A 14461-nucleotide genomic window follows, 5' to 3' on the forward strand; every position below is an offset into this window, starting at 1 on the left:
GGCACACTGACTAACACTACTTGAGGCTGTTAAGAGAATGCTAGACACATTGTGGGTGATACTGACTGGAAGTGAATGCAAACCACTTTACTCAGCTGCTGACCAGCCCAGCACCTCCACAGGAAACAATGAGTCCATCTCAGTCCCAGTTTGTAAGGTTCTTCTCTCTTTCCCCTGATGTTTTACTAGAGCTTTGATACCATTTTTGATGCCGATTTTGATTAATGGCAAAAGGATTCCAAACAACTCTTCCTAGATGCTGAGATCAACTGTCAAATCTCATAAGGAGTTAATGGCAAGCTCTTTCCACCCTGAGTTTTATCTTCTAAGCCCAATTGCCTGGATTTTTCATAACCAAATAGGCACAGGATAAACAAGGCCCCTCCCTTGAGTTTTCCAAGATTCCTTCCTTCCCATCTCTCTAGGAGGTGGATTCCAGTCCAATTCATGAAACCTTATCTAATATTGAGCCTGAACAAAAGGTATCAGGTTTTCTTAATACTTAGAAATTTTCTTCAACTGAGGTGATGTAAGTGTTGGAGTATTTGTTCTGATCCTTTATGTCTCTGAGATTCTGTTAAGTGTTTCAATGATTTTATAATTTCTATTGATCCAACATCAAAGCACTGAGTCTTTTCTCTGTCAATTCCTTTCTGCTAGTAATTACATCCAACAGAATTTTTTGAAATTTTGGACATCATATTTTTCAGAAAGGATGGCTATAATAGCTTCTCTAAAGTTTTTCTCTGCCTTGGTGAGGACAAAGTCAGTTTGGGCGGGGAGTGGGAGTGCAGTGCGACGAGTGGTCTTCTAGGCCTTGGGAGCTGTGGGGACAAAGTTAAAGGGTCAGGTCTGGGAGGCTTGTACCAAATGGAAACAAAACCTCTTCTCCTAACTCTATGCACCGTTTCACAGTGAACCACCGAGGATGCTTTTCTAGACGGCCTTAAACAAATGCTTCAAATGATGATTTTGTCATAAACCGACAAGTTTCTCGAGACATGTGTCTGGATTTATAATTGAACACAGTAAAGTAGGGGAACAGAAAAAAAACACTAGATTGTTTGTAGCTTTAAGATCAAAACCATTTTTGGATACAGGTCTTCCTGCTAAAACAAAATAACAGATAATAAGCTCAAAGTTGCCTTGACTGTGTCTGGGTGAGCTGCTAGTCTTTCTTCATTGCCCACAAAGTCCTTATAAGTTAAAAAAAACTTTTTTAATAAAAAAATAAAGTCTTTGACCATTTCAATATCTAAGTCATTTCAGGGTTGTCATCTGTTTTCTTTTTTTTTTTTTTTTTCCTTTTTGTCTTTTTTCGTGTCCGGCAACGGATCACAACCCTCAGTGTCGCACCCGCACCTCGCTCAGCCAGTGAGCGGGAACCGGTCTGTATGTGGGATCCGAACCCTCTGCGGGAGCGCCGCCATGCTCCCAAGCGGTGCACTGTAGCAGTGCGCCACTGGGCCGGCCCTGTCATCTGTTGATTGTCTCATTTCTTAAGAAGTGATCGATATTTTGTGATTTTTAAAATATATTGAGTAATTTCTATTTTATCCTGTACACAGGGATTTTATCTGTTTTCAATATCCAAAATATTCAATAAGGAAAGGTTTGGACACTGTCTAGATGGTAAGAGTGTTTTTCTCACTTACACATTTTTATAACTGCAGCTTTTCCCTGGATGATTCTCTCTGACATTTATGAAATAAAATTGTAAGTATGAGTATTTAACATTATGCAATACTTACAGATGTAACAAAAATTTTTTTTTTCTTTAAAGTACATTGAATGGGTCTAACGGGCCTTATGCACAAAGTCTTTCTAACTTTTTTTTTCAAACCTCATCAGTTGAACTCAGGCAGTTCTTTGTTCTTTTTTCCCTACAGGAACAGCAGAGTTTAACACCTGCTGTGAGGGGCTATCATAGTAGCTAGGTGACCCCGCTATCTTCTGGGTAGGGATTTATGGAATTTGGGAAAATGCAGCTAAGCTGAAAGAAATGATTACAGCAACCAGGGAGGCATTTTTCTCTTGGCATCTCACACCAGGATCTGCCTCTCTTTCAGGGCGCTCCCATTGTCTGGGGAGTCTGCAGGTCCAGGGTCTCTTCTTTTCTGTCCTCTTCCTTTTATGCCTCTGTGTCTCCATCTTGTATTCCTGAACACCCCTTTCCTCCACAGGAGCAAGTACAGTGGTGATTGGAGCACCTATGCCCACCAGAGCTATAAAAGCTTGAGTATCTAATGTCCTTGAAGTTCTGCAGTATGTTTGGATGAGTATGTAGAACCTTTGGTCTCTGTTGGGGCAAGGATATGTCAGGTCCAGCTGGAATTGTTAGAGCAACTGAGAACAGAGTAGAGAGAAAAAGAGATCAGGAGGAGATGGATAGCGTGTCTCCATGCCAGTAAGCAAGACATACTTCCTTTCAAATTCAAGCAGTGCGGCAACTGCTCATGGCTCAAATGAATGAACATCTGATGTTTAGTTCTACTCAAAGGCCTGTAGCAGCTTTGGGGAATCTTTAATCCTCTTATTTCTTCTTATCTGGAGAAGACAGTGAAAACTAAAAGTGACATTTGAGATGCTTGTTTCAATTCTACCTCCTGGTACTCAGTTTTCGACCATTTCCCGATTCTAGTCATTAATATGCAACTAAATAGAGGACCATTTATTAACCAATTGACCATGTAGTATGATCAACATGCTTGCTATCAATTCCTGTGGACTTTCCTCAGATCCTATTCATCAGCCTGTGGGACCATCAGCTTTCTCTCCAGGAGGCAATGTCTTTGGGCAGTGTCCCATTGTTGTTGTCAGAACTGTTGTATGCTAACGACTGACACTTATACTTGCAGAGGACCTAAGACTGTTTATTCACAGTAGGAGCAGCAGCAGCCAGGGGAACATCATAGCACTGGTTCCCAAACTTCAGTCCCCTCAGGGAGATAAGGTGTGCATGCAGTGGGATGAATCACAGGAGAGGAATCCTCAAATTAGGAAACCCTGATCTTATAAACTCTGATTGCCGTGAGTGGCCCATCTTTCTTCCCTTCTGGGGAGAGAAAGAGACCTTATCTTTACCCTGGAATGAAAGCTAATGCCTCTGGGGAGTAGCAGTAGCTCTATATCTAAACAAATCTGCCCTCTGACCAACAGGGAGACACTATTTCTAAATTCCAAGGATCTTTGCCAGGGCCTGGTCTTGGGTGAGGTGAGCAGCAATGCACCTAGGGCACAAAATTTAAGGAGGCAATCATCAGTTGCAGGGCTCTGAAACCAAGTGGCTCCTCAAAATTTGCACCCTTGGTGCATTGCTTGGCTGATCTTAGTCCAAGCTTTGTGGTTTGCCAATCAAACATGTTCCTTTCTCAGAAGACAAGACCTAGACCATGCAGAAATGCAAAAAATCCAGCAAGAATTTCTCCCAATACCCACCCGGAAGATCAAGATCCCAAGATCAGGTGCCTAAGATTGTGGAGTCTTCTGTATCATAGCATCTAGTATGGTCTGTGGCAATGATATTAAATTTATTTGTATCTGTCCAATCATTATACAGTCAATATAGGGTTGCCTGTACCCATAACATTTCTACTATGGAAGGTGAATTAAGCTTGTTTTTTGGAGAGGGGGTGATGCAGTTACCCCTTTCAGGATAATTATGCTTAACTCTTACATATTGCAATATGTTAGATGTTATACAATTTGGAAGAAAATGCTCACAAAATTTTGCAGCCTTTCAAGAAATTAAGGATCAGTTTTCAACCTAATCTTTCTATTTAGTATCTAGAATTAGAGATTATTTATTCTGAGAATTTATGCTAGCAATAATTTAGCAAGCTTCTTCTGGCTTCTTCATACAGTGTCATAGCTTTTTATTAGAATGCACTCTGGATTCCAAGGTCGCCTGGCCAATGCCAGTTACTACCTGTATAATCCTTTGGGCAATCAATGGTCATAAGGGAGTTTCTTTGAAGGTGAACATAAACTATTCCCAGATAGTCAAGGAAGCATGGGAAGACTTCTATTAACTGGAAATATGTTTTCTTTTCCAAGACTCTGGTTTTCTCCTTTTTTTTTTTTTTTTGTCTTTTATCTTTTTCCGTGTCCGGCAACGGATCGCAACCCTCAGTGTTGCCCCCGTACCGGACCGGGGACCGGCAACGGGATTGCAACCCTCGGTGCTGCTCCCGTGCCTCGCTCAGCCAGTGAGCGGGAACCGGTCTGTATGTGGGATCCGAACCCTCGGGCGGGAGCGCCGCCGCGCTTCCCAAGCGGCGCACCATCCAGTGCGCCACCGGGCCGGCCCTGGTTTTCTCCTTTTGAAGTTTAGTTTCCCCTGGGCTGCTAATTACAGCCAGAGAATAGTATTTTTGGTTAACTTTCCTTCTTGTCATTGTCTGTTTTTCTGATTATCCAGGTCCCCAGGTTTAAATCTACTTCTTCCAAAATCTGTAGTCTAGATTGCTGCAAATCTTTAGGCATTTTATACCAATGATGCAGAGGTCTTCAACCCAGCATTAAATTCTTAGTATATTTTTTTCATTTTTCTTCTTTCTCTTTCCAAAAAGTTTCTTCATGATTATGTTTTATGGGTCTGGAAGACAATGTAGCTGCTGCCATGGATCCATCTGTTTATGTTAACACATAGGACTGAACTGCCAAACCAGATACATGCAAATCATACAACTCACCTTATACCAAACTTTACAAATGATTAAAAGGACACAGGCAAAAACAGATGTAGCATTTATTTCTGGAGGGACTTACATCTGTCAGAATTACTTCTCAAAAAAATGGGGGTTTTTTTCCTACTGCATGATGATGTGTTTTGGTTTTGGATAGATGAGTCCAAAAAGGTAAGTGGGACAGTAGAGCTGACTAGAGGAATGTTAACACTGCAAGAGCACTGGGGCAGTTATAAAGGATCAGAAGGAAAGTGGGCAATGCTGTTGTGTAAGGATTCTGTCATTTTATGGTTTAAGTCCATGATTATCATTTAACAAAAATGCCAGAGTGAATTATCAGAATATCCCATGTCATGATAAGAGAAAGGAAGAGAAGTAAAATATAAAATCATTAAGAAATTAAATAAAATACCTAGAAAGTCAGGCTGAGAGCTTCAGAGAGAGACAGTACATGCCTGAGATTTCAAATAAGGTTTCATTTCCCAGGAGAAGACTGCCAAGAAGGAGCCATCTACAAAATTATGGTGCTAAGAAATGCATAAACCTCATAAACGGGGCCCCAGCTCTGAGGATTTCTGTTTTTGGGAAACTGTCGCCCATAAGTTATTTTAACCTAGAGGCCATCACAAGTCCTTAGGTCTAAAATTGTTCCTTCACATTTGTTCCTTTTTTTTTCTTTTTTTGTCTGAAATTCAAATTTAACTGGGCCTCCTGCAGTATCTTCCTTTCTTTCTTAGAGAAAATACAATAATTGTTCTCCAAGTCATGCTCCCAATCATTGTATTTTAAAAACTTATTGATATTTCTCTTAAATTTGCTATTTTGTACTTTTTTTGTTTTGCTATTTTTTACATGCTTCCTAATTGTATTTTTTTTTAAGAGGAGACATTCTCACTAAATTTAATACTGTAATCTCAGTAGTTGTCTCCGATTTGTTTTTCCCTTGAAACATTTATTTATTTTTGTTGCTGTTGTTAATTTGGATACTGACTTTCATCAGATGAGATCCTGTATTTGCTACTATTATCTGTTAGAATCTTACTCATTTTCTTATATAGGGGTTTGCCTTTCTTATATGGTAAACCAATTGAGTAAATTTTAATTTTTGCTCCAGAGATTCATATTTCAGAGTCTAAGTCCACTGGTTGTAACTAACATTTTTTGATGGTCAGGGTTGCTTAATGCTTTTTACTGAAATTATTTATAGAACATCCTAATCTTTCTACTTAGTATAAAGAATTAGAGATAGAATTAGAGATTAGAGAATAAATTATCAATAAGGAAATAACTCTTGAGGATGTGTGCATTTCAATTGACTTTATTTTTATACTCTCAAATAAAACTTTTGTTAAACTGTAAACTTATTAACTGTTTTCATCTGTGTTTTCCATCCTAGTTTTAAATGATCAATTGATCATCATTTTTAGAATGATCATTTTTAAAATCATTTTGGGAACATAATCTCTGTGTTCGTGCATATAAATCTGTTTATGCGCACACACTGGTACACATAAATACATATTGTAATCCTTCATGTATATCTATTCTATTTTATTCTAATGTTTATCTAACATATTAATAAAAATTAAAAAGTGGAATAATCGGGCCAGCCCGGTGGCGCACTGCTACAGTGCGCCACTTGGGAGTGTGGCGGCGCTCCCGCCGATGGTTCGGATCCCACATGCAGACTGGTTCCCGCTCGCTGGCTGAGCGAGGTGCGGGTGCGATGCCAAAGGTTGCGGTCCCGTTGCCGATCCCGGTCCGGTGCGGGCGCAACACTGAGGGTTGCGATCCGTTGCCGGACACGAAAAAAGACAAAAATAAATAAATAAATAATAAATAAATAAATAAATAAAAAGTGGAATAATCTGATATCTTTTATAGCACCTAAGATAAAATGCATTATCAATATATTTTAATTTTACTATTAGATACATAATCTCCATATCTAATACAAACAGGGTAGCAATCTTTTCCTTTTAATTTAAACCAGGCAGGTCTTGTCAATAGTGCTCAACAGCATATCAGAACATAATGAAAAAGAAGAGGGAGGTGAAAAAGGCAGAGATGGAGTCCTACTCCGTCTTCTTCCTTTTTCTTCCCCTCAGAACTTTATCATTCATATCAGGCATGTTTATTGGAATGAGGAATTTTCTCCTCTGTGTCACACTTCAGCTTCCTCGGGACACAGAGAGAAGCCTGTTTCAACTGGCTGTTCCATAAAATTAGAAGAAATGGATGGCCAGATGGATTAAAAAATATTAGCACGTGAGCAGAAATCTTTGCCACACATTGCATAGAATAGAGCAGGACAAAACCTTCATGACATTGCTGAAATAGCACATAATGAGGAGGAGGAGGAATGGAGTCATAGCTTTCATGGCCTTTATGTGGGCCTCTGCACTAGAATCGCTAGAATATATGCCCTGTAGCTTCACCTGCCTGGTGTGACTCCATCAGGAGAGGATTAAAAGAAGGAAGGAGGTCAGTGACACTACAAAGTAGATGATAAACACCAGGTAAAGGAGAACCTGAGAAGTTAAGTAATCATGCACAATCTCCATAAAACTGAATGTCAACTTTCTTTCCATTTTTACCCATTCTGGCACCAGGCTATTAGTTAATATTTTCTTCAAATGAGTAATGTGAAGAAAGGGCGCATTGACCCCAGCACAATAATGAAAAGTACCTCGTGAATTCTACGTTCCATCCAGAGGAAAACAGTATTATAGAAGCTGGCTATCTTGAGGAAATAGAAGACACGGAGGCAGGTGGTACAAGCCATGCAGAAATAGTCAGATCCTGTCCAGAGGACATGAAAACTTATCGTCACACTCTTGGAGTAAAACATTTTCTCATGGAACATACTGAAAAAGATAGATAAAATTATTGTCCACAAAAAAAACATATCCTAGAGATGGCTAAGCAGGTAAGAATAAAATCAGTCGGGGAGATCTTCCATTTCCTGATCCAATCGGTGCTGTTTACTAGTACAATAAATCCATTTCCCAAGATCCCCATAATGAATTCTACAACAAAAATTATCACAAACAAGCTCTGCAGTATGCTTGACATGTCCGTTCATAGGGAATTTCTGCCTTTATACACCAATGACTGGTTGGTTCTAGCTGCACTGTTACAGATTTATGCATCCAAGGATGGACTGTCTGATGAGTAGCCTTCTTTCTGTTTTACTGATGGCCACTGGTAAAAAGCCTCAAGGTGTGCTCTCAAATTAGGTCTCAAATAATTCATATAATCGATTTTTCTTAAGGATTTTAGCTCATGATTTTTTTTTTTCTTTTTGTCTTTTTTACTGACCGGCAACGGGATCGCAACCCTCGGTGTCAAACCGCGCTCAACCAGTGAGTGGGAACCGGTCTCCACATGGGATCCGAACCCTCGGCGGGAGCGCCACTGCACTCCCAAGCGGCGCACTCTCCAGTGCGCCACCGGGCCGGCCCATTAGCTCATGATTTTTAAGGTAGATATAGTCCCTTGCTGATATGGGTTGTATGAGTGTTTTACATGTAAAGCATTAGACTTTGAATACACATTTGTTAACATGCAAAATCGAGATAAATTTTCTTTTATAGTTTTACAATGTCATCCTTTCTTTAAAATGTATTCATTTTTATCCATTTGATTTATTCATCATCCCAGGGCTAGGAACTTTAAAGCCCAATATTGAAAAATGCAGCATATATCTACAGTTTATGATTAGCATATATCTTCATTATCAACCTTACCAATGCAGATTATTTGTAAAATACCCAAAGTTTAAGAAAATGGAGAAAACCTGCTCTCTGTTGTAATCACAAAATCTTTTAGCATCTACGGCAGTTTTTAAACATGTCACGAGTTTTTTGACACTCCTTTTGACATCCGGAGTCTATGTCTTATCTCCTGGAATATAGGATGGTTTTGACTATTTTCAACTAATAAAAAAAATGGCAGAAATGACTGTATAGGACTTCTAAAGCTAAGTTATAAAAAGCCATGCAGTTTTGTTCTTGATCACTGGAACATTTACTCTTGGAATCCTAAGCTACATGTAAATAGTCCAACTACTCTGAGGCCACAGTGCCCAAACCACCCAAACCACATGCAGTGGCCACATATAGGCCCTCTGGTCATCAGTCTTATCTAAGCCCAGCTTTTAACTAATTTTGCTCCAGGTACCAAACCTATGAGCCAAGAAGAATTTATACTTGCACTGTCCAATATGATACCTACCAGCCATATACCTCATATGTCTACTTCAATTTAAATTAACTACAATTAAGTAAGATCAAAAGTTCTGTTCCTCAATGTACCACAATTTGAATGCTCAGTAACCACATGTAGCTATTGGCTATTGTATAGCAGGTGTGCATATAAAACATTTCCATCATCGCCACATGTTCTGTTTCTCATCTCTGCTGTAGTTTATTTTGGCCCCCAGTCATTTTAATTACCCTCAGTCATTCAAGTATTTCTAGTTAAGACCCTAGACTTTGTGAAGCAAAAAAAAAAGTGATTCCTGCTATGCCCTGTCCAAAGTCCTAACCTATAGAATCTACAAGTGTAATAAAATGGTTGTTTTACACCAAGAGGTTTGGGGATAACTTTATTACACAGCAATACATTATCAGAACAGAATTATTTAGCATGTGAATGGTAATAGTATTTTGTTACTTCAAATTTCCATCTTTGTCTCTCTCCCATGTCAAATAGAGGTATGCATAACATCTTTATATTCCTTACAAAGTGTAACGTGAGACTTGCATAAATTTTCCATATCTTTCCTATACATTGAACTGAAGTTACTTAATCAATCTTAATTTTGATGAGGTCAAATGGGAAGATCAGTTAATCAGGTTCTTTGTGGTAATGCAACAGCTGCATTTTCCTTTCAAAGTAGTTAGCCTATAATTTAGTGACATTTAGAAAACAATGGGAAATACAATGTAGGCCTAGGAGGAGTCAAAGAAATAAACGAGTTGGATAACGCACCAAAAGACACCTACCTGGTGAATTCACAAAGAAAAGTCTGTGACTAAAAGAAAGGATAATTATAATAGGCAAACTCAAAATACAAACCAAATTGAAATATACAAAGGGGAAAGCAGGAAAAAATAATATACTGAGAGTTTTTTTATTTACTCAGACAACAAATACTTATTGAATATCTTCTCTGTACCAGCCCCCTAGGATCTCGAATGCAACACTGATTAAAATCGCTCCAATGAGTTTACTTCTAGTATGAGAAGATGTACTATAAACAAATAAGTAATAAAAAATATATAATATACGGGAATAAAATACAGTGTATAAGAAGTTGCAAATATAAGTAAAGAAGAGAAATAGGAAAGTGTGAAGAGGAAGATTGAAATTTTTAATAAGGAAAATAGGGAAGGACACACTGAGAAGATGATGTTTAGGCAAAGACCTAAAATAGATAAAGGAATGAGCTATGTTTTGTCTGGGAAAAGTACCTTCCACACACAGGGAATAGCAGGTGCAAGCGTGCTGACGTCAGAGCTATCTAATGTGTCCGAGGAAGAGCGAGGAAACCAGTGTGCTTGGTGCAGAGAGTGGGAAAGTGAGACCACTAAGAGATGAGGTCAAAGAAGGAAGAGGTACGAGTGGGGGCAAACTACCGAAGACCTCAAAGGATATCGGAAGGATTTGGCTTTTACTTGAGTGAGATGTTAAGGATTTGGAGAATTTGGAGCAGAGAAGTGACCTAATTTAATTTATATTTGTTTAAAATACTCTTGTTGGGAATAAAGTCTAACTCTAGAAATGTGGAAGACAAGAAATCAGAGGGAAGTCTTTTGTGATAAACCAGGGAAGAGATGGTGCTGGACTAGGACGTCGTTTAAATAAATGGTTTAATTCTGGTGATGATGGCATGGAAATGAAAGTGTTGTGATGGTTGGATTCTGGATATATTTTAAGCATAGTGTTAAAAGGATTTACTGATAGATTTTATGCAGAGTATGAGAAAAAGAGAGGTGACAAGATGACTCCAAGGTTTCCATTTCATTTGTTCCTGGAAGTATGAGGTCACCTTTTACTGGAATGAAAATAACTGTAACAGGAGCAGTATTGGGTGTGAGCATGGATCACAATTTCTTTTAAGTTATATCAAGTTTGAAATGTCAATCCAACATCCAGCTAGAGATGTTGCATAGGAAGGTGGGCATGTAAACTGGAGTTTAGAGCTGAGATGTGAACTGGAGCTATAAATGCATGAGTCAACATATAGAGAGATTTTACAGCCATGAATTTAAATGAGAGCACTAAGTGTTAGTTTAAATGGATAAAAGCGGGGATATAAGGAAGGAGTTCTTGAGATCTCCTGGAGTTTAGAGTTTGGCAGAAAAAGGAAATGGAAAAAGGAAACTGGTCAGAGTCACCTGTAAGCTGGAAAGAAAACCAGGAGATAGTGTTCTGTAAGCCAAGGGATGAAATGTTTTAGTTAGGAGGTTTTGATTAATCCTGCAAAATGATACTGATAGGTGAGATGATGGGACTGACAATTGACTACAAGAGTTATCAACATGGAAGTTACTGGTGACATTTAAAGCTCCATTTCAGGTAGAGAGAAAACCTGATCGTATTGACTTAAGGTAGAGTGAGTATAGAGGCCACTGATACAAGTGATTACAGGTTAGTAAAGTTATCAATCACAAATAAAATAAAACATTTAAGAAGCAGTGTATATTAAGTAAAAAACATTTAAGAAGAAATATATATTAAATAAGACATCATTGAAAAATAAGCAAAAATTCTTAGGAACTAAAAATATTTTTAAAAACATAATCAGTGGACTTTAGGCTTTCTCTTTATTTCTTTTAAACTATATGCATTATTTGAAATTTATTTTTTAGGGCCGGCCCGGTGGCGAACTGGAGAGTGCACTGCTTGGGAGCGTGGTGGTGCTCCCGCTGAGGGTTCGGACCCATGTGGAGACCGGTTCCCGCTCACTGGCTGAGCGAGGTGCAGGCGCAACACCGAGGGTTGCGATCCCGTTACCGGTCAGTAAAAAAGACAAAAAGGAAAAAAAAAAGAAATTTATTTTTTAATTGAAACATATTGATTGTACGTATTTATGTAGTACAGAATTACATGTCAGTACTTGTATACAATGTGTGATAATCAAATCAGGGTAATTAGTACATTAATCACAGCAAAAATGTATCATTTCTTTGTGTTGAGAACATTTGAGCTCCTTCCTTCTAGCCATTTGAGAAAATACGATAAATCATTATTAATTAGACATGCTTAGCACTACTGTGCATCACTAGAACTTAATTTTTTCTATCCAGCTGTAATTTTATATCCAATAGCTAACCTCTCCCTAGTCCTTCTCCTCCCTTTCCCACCCTCTAGTAACCACAATTTTAATCTCTACTTCTAAAAATTCAACTTTTTTTTGAGTTCCCATGTATGAGTGAGAACATGCAGTATTTATCCTTCTGTGCCTAATTTATTTCACTTAACATAATGTCTTCCAGGCTTATTCATGTTGATGCAAATGACAGGATTTTATTCTTTTTCATGGCTGAGTAGTATTCCATTATGTATATATACAATATTTTCTTTATCCATTCATCTGTCAGTGAGCACCTAGGTTGATTCCATATCTTCAATATTGTGAATAGTGCCGCAATAAGCATAAAGGTGTAGATACTTCTTCAGTATGATAATTTCCTTTCCTTTAGATAAATCTCCATAGTTGGATTGTTGGATCATATGGTAGTTCTATTTTAAGTTTTTGGAGGAAACTCCATACTGTTTTCCATAAAACCTGTACTAATTTACAGTCCCACTAACAGTGTATAAGAATTCCCTTTTCTCCACATCCTCACCAGAATTTGTTATTTTTCCTCTTTTATAACAGTCACTCTAACAGGGGTGAGATGATATCTCCTTGTGGTTTTGGTGTGCATTTCCCTGATGATTAGTAATGATGAGCATTTTTTATATGCATTTTTGGCCATGAGTATTTCTTCTTTTGAGAAATGTCTAGTCAGGCCAGTTGCCCATTTTTTTAATTGGATATTTGGTTTTTTTCCCTTTGACTTAGGTAAGTTCCTTCTATATTCTGGATATTAATCCCTTGTTGAATGAATAGTTCACAAGTGTTTTCTCCCATTCTTCTGGTTGCCTCTTTGCTCTGATGATTGATTGGGATTTTTTTGCTGTAGAGAAGCTTTTTAGTTTGATGTAATTCCATTTGTCTATTTTTGTTTTTGTTGCCTGTGCTTTAGAAGTCTTCACCATAAAGTTTTTGCTCAGACCAATGTCTTTGAAGTGTTGCCCTATGTTTTCTTCTAGTAGTTTAAACTTTAAGGTCTACATTTAAGTCCATTTTGAGATGCTTACAGCATATGGTGAGAGATAGAGGTCTAGGTTCTTTCTTCTGCAACCTCATCAGCATTTGTCATTCTCAGTCTTTTGGCTATTAGCCATCCTAACTGGAGAGAGATGTTATCTCAGTGTGGTTTTGATTTGCATTTCCCAATTGCTGAGTGATGTTGAATATTTGTTTATATGTCTGTTGGCATTTGCATATCTTCCTTTGAGAGAATGCCTATGCACCTCCTTTGCCCACTTTTTAATTGGGTTACTTGTTTTTTTAGTGTTAAGTTGTTTGAGTTCCTTTTATATTCTGGTTATTAATCCTTTTTCTGATGTATATTTTGCAAATATTTTCTCCCACTCTATTGGATGTCTTTTTGCTCTGCATGGAAGAACAAAAGACCTTGAATAACCAAAGCAATTCGGAGCAAAAAAACTAAAGCTGGAGGCATAACACTACCTGACTTTAAACTATACTACAAAGCTATAATAACCAAAACAGCATGGTACTGGCATAAAAACAGACACACAGACCAATGGAACAAAATAGAGAATCTACAAGTCAACCCATGCACCTAGAGCCATCTTATCTTTGACAAAGACTCCAAGACCATACAGTGGGGAAGAGGTTGTCTCTTCAGTAAATGGTGTGGGAATATTGGACATCCATATGTAGGAGAATGAAACTAGATCCATACCTCTCACCATGTACTAAAATCAACTCAAAATGGATCAAGGATTTAAATATACACCCCAAAACAATAAAACTTATTAAAGAAAACATAGGAGAAACCCTTCAGCAAATAGGGCTGGGCACAGACTTCATGAATATGACCCCAAAAGCACGGGCAACCAAAGGAAAAATAAACAAATGGGACTATATCAAACTAAAAAGCTTCTGCACAGCAAAAGAAACAATTAACAGAGCTAAAAGACAACCAACAGAGTGGGAGAAAATATTTGCAAAATACACATCCAACAAAGGACTAATATCCAGAATATATAAAGAACTCAAACAACTTTACAAGAAAAAAACAAGCAACCCAATCAAAAAATGGGCAAAAGAACTAAGTAAGCATTTCTCTAAAGAAGATATGCAAATGGCCAACAGTCATATGAAAAAATGCTCAACATCACTCAGCATCCAGGAAATGCAAATCAAAACCACACTGAGATACCATCTCACCCCAGTTAGGATGGCAAAAATCCAAAAGACACCGAAAGATAAATGCTGGCGTGGCTGCGGAGAAAAAGGAACTCTCTTACACTGTTGGTGGGAATGCACAATGGTGCAACCCCTATGGAAAATGGTTTGGAGGTTCCTCAAACAGCTGAAGATAGACCTACCATACGACCCAGCTATCCCACTCCTGGGAATATATCCAAAGGAATGGAAATCATCAAGTCGAAGGTACACCTGT

This window comes from Galeopterus variegatus, unplaced genomic scaffold (assembly GCF_000696425.1).
Source record: "Galeopterus variegatus unplaced genomic scaffold, G_variegatus-3.0.2 Scaffold4084, whole genome shotgun sequence".
NCBI lineage: Eukaryota > Metazoa > Chordata > Mammalia > Dermoptera > Cynocephalidae > Galeopterus > Galeopterus variegatus.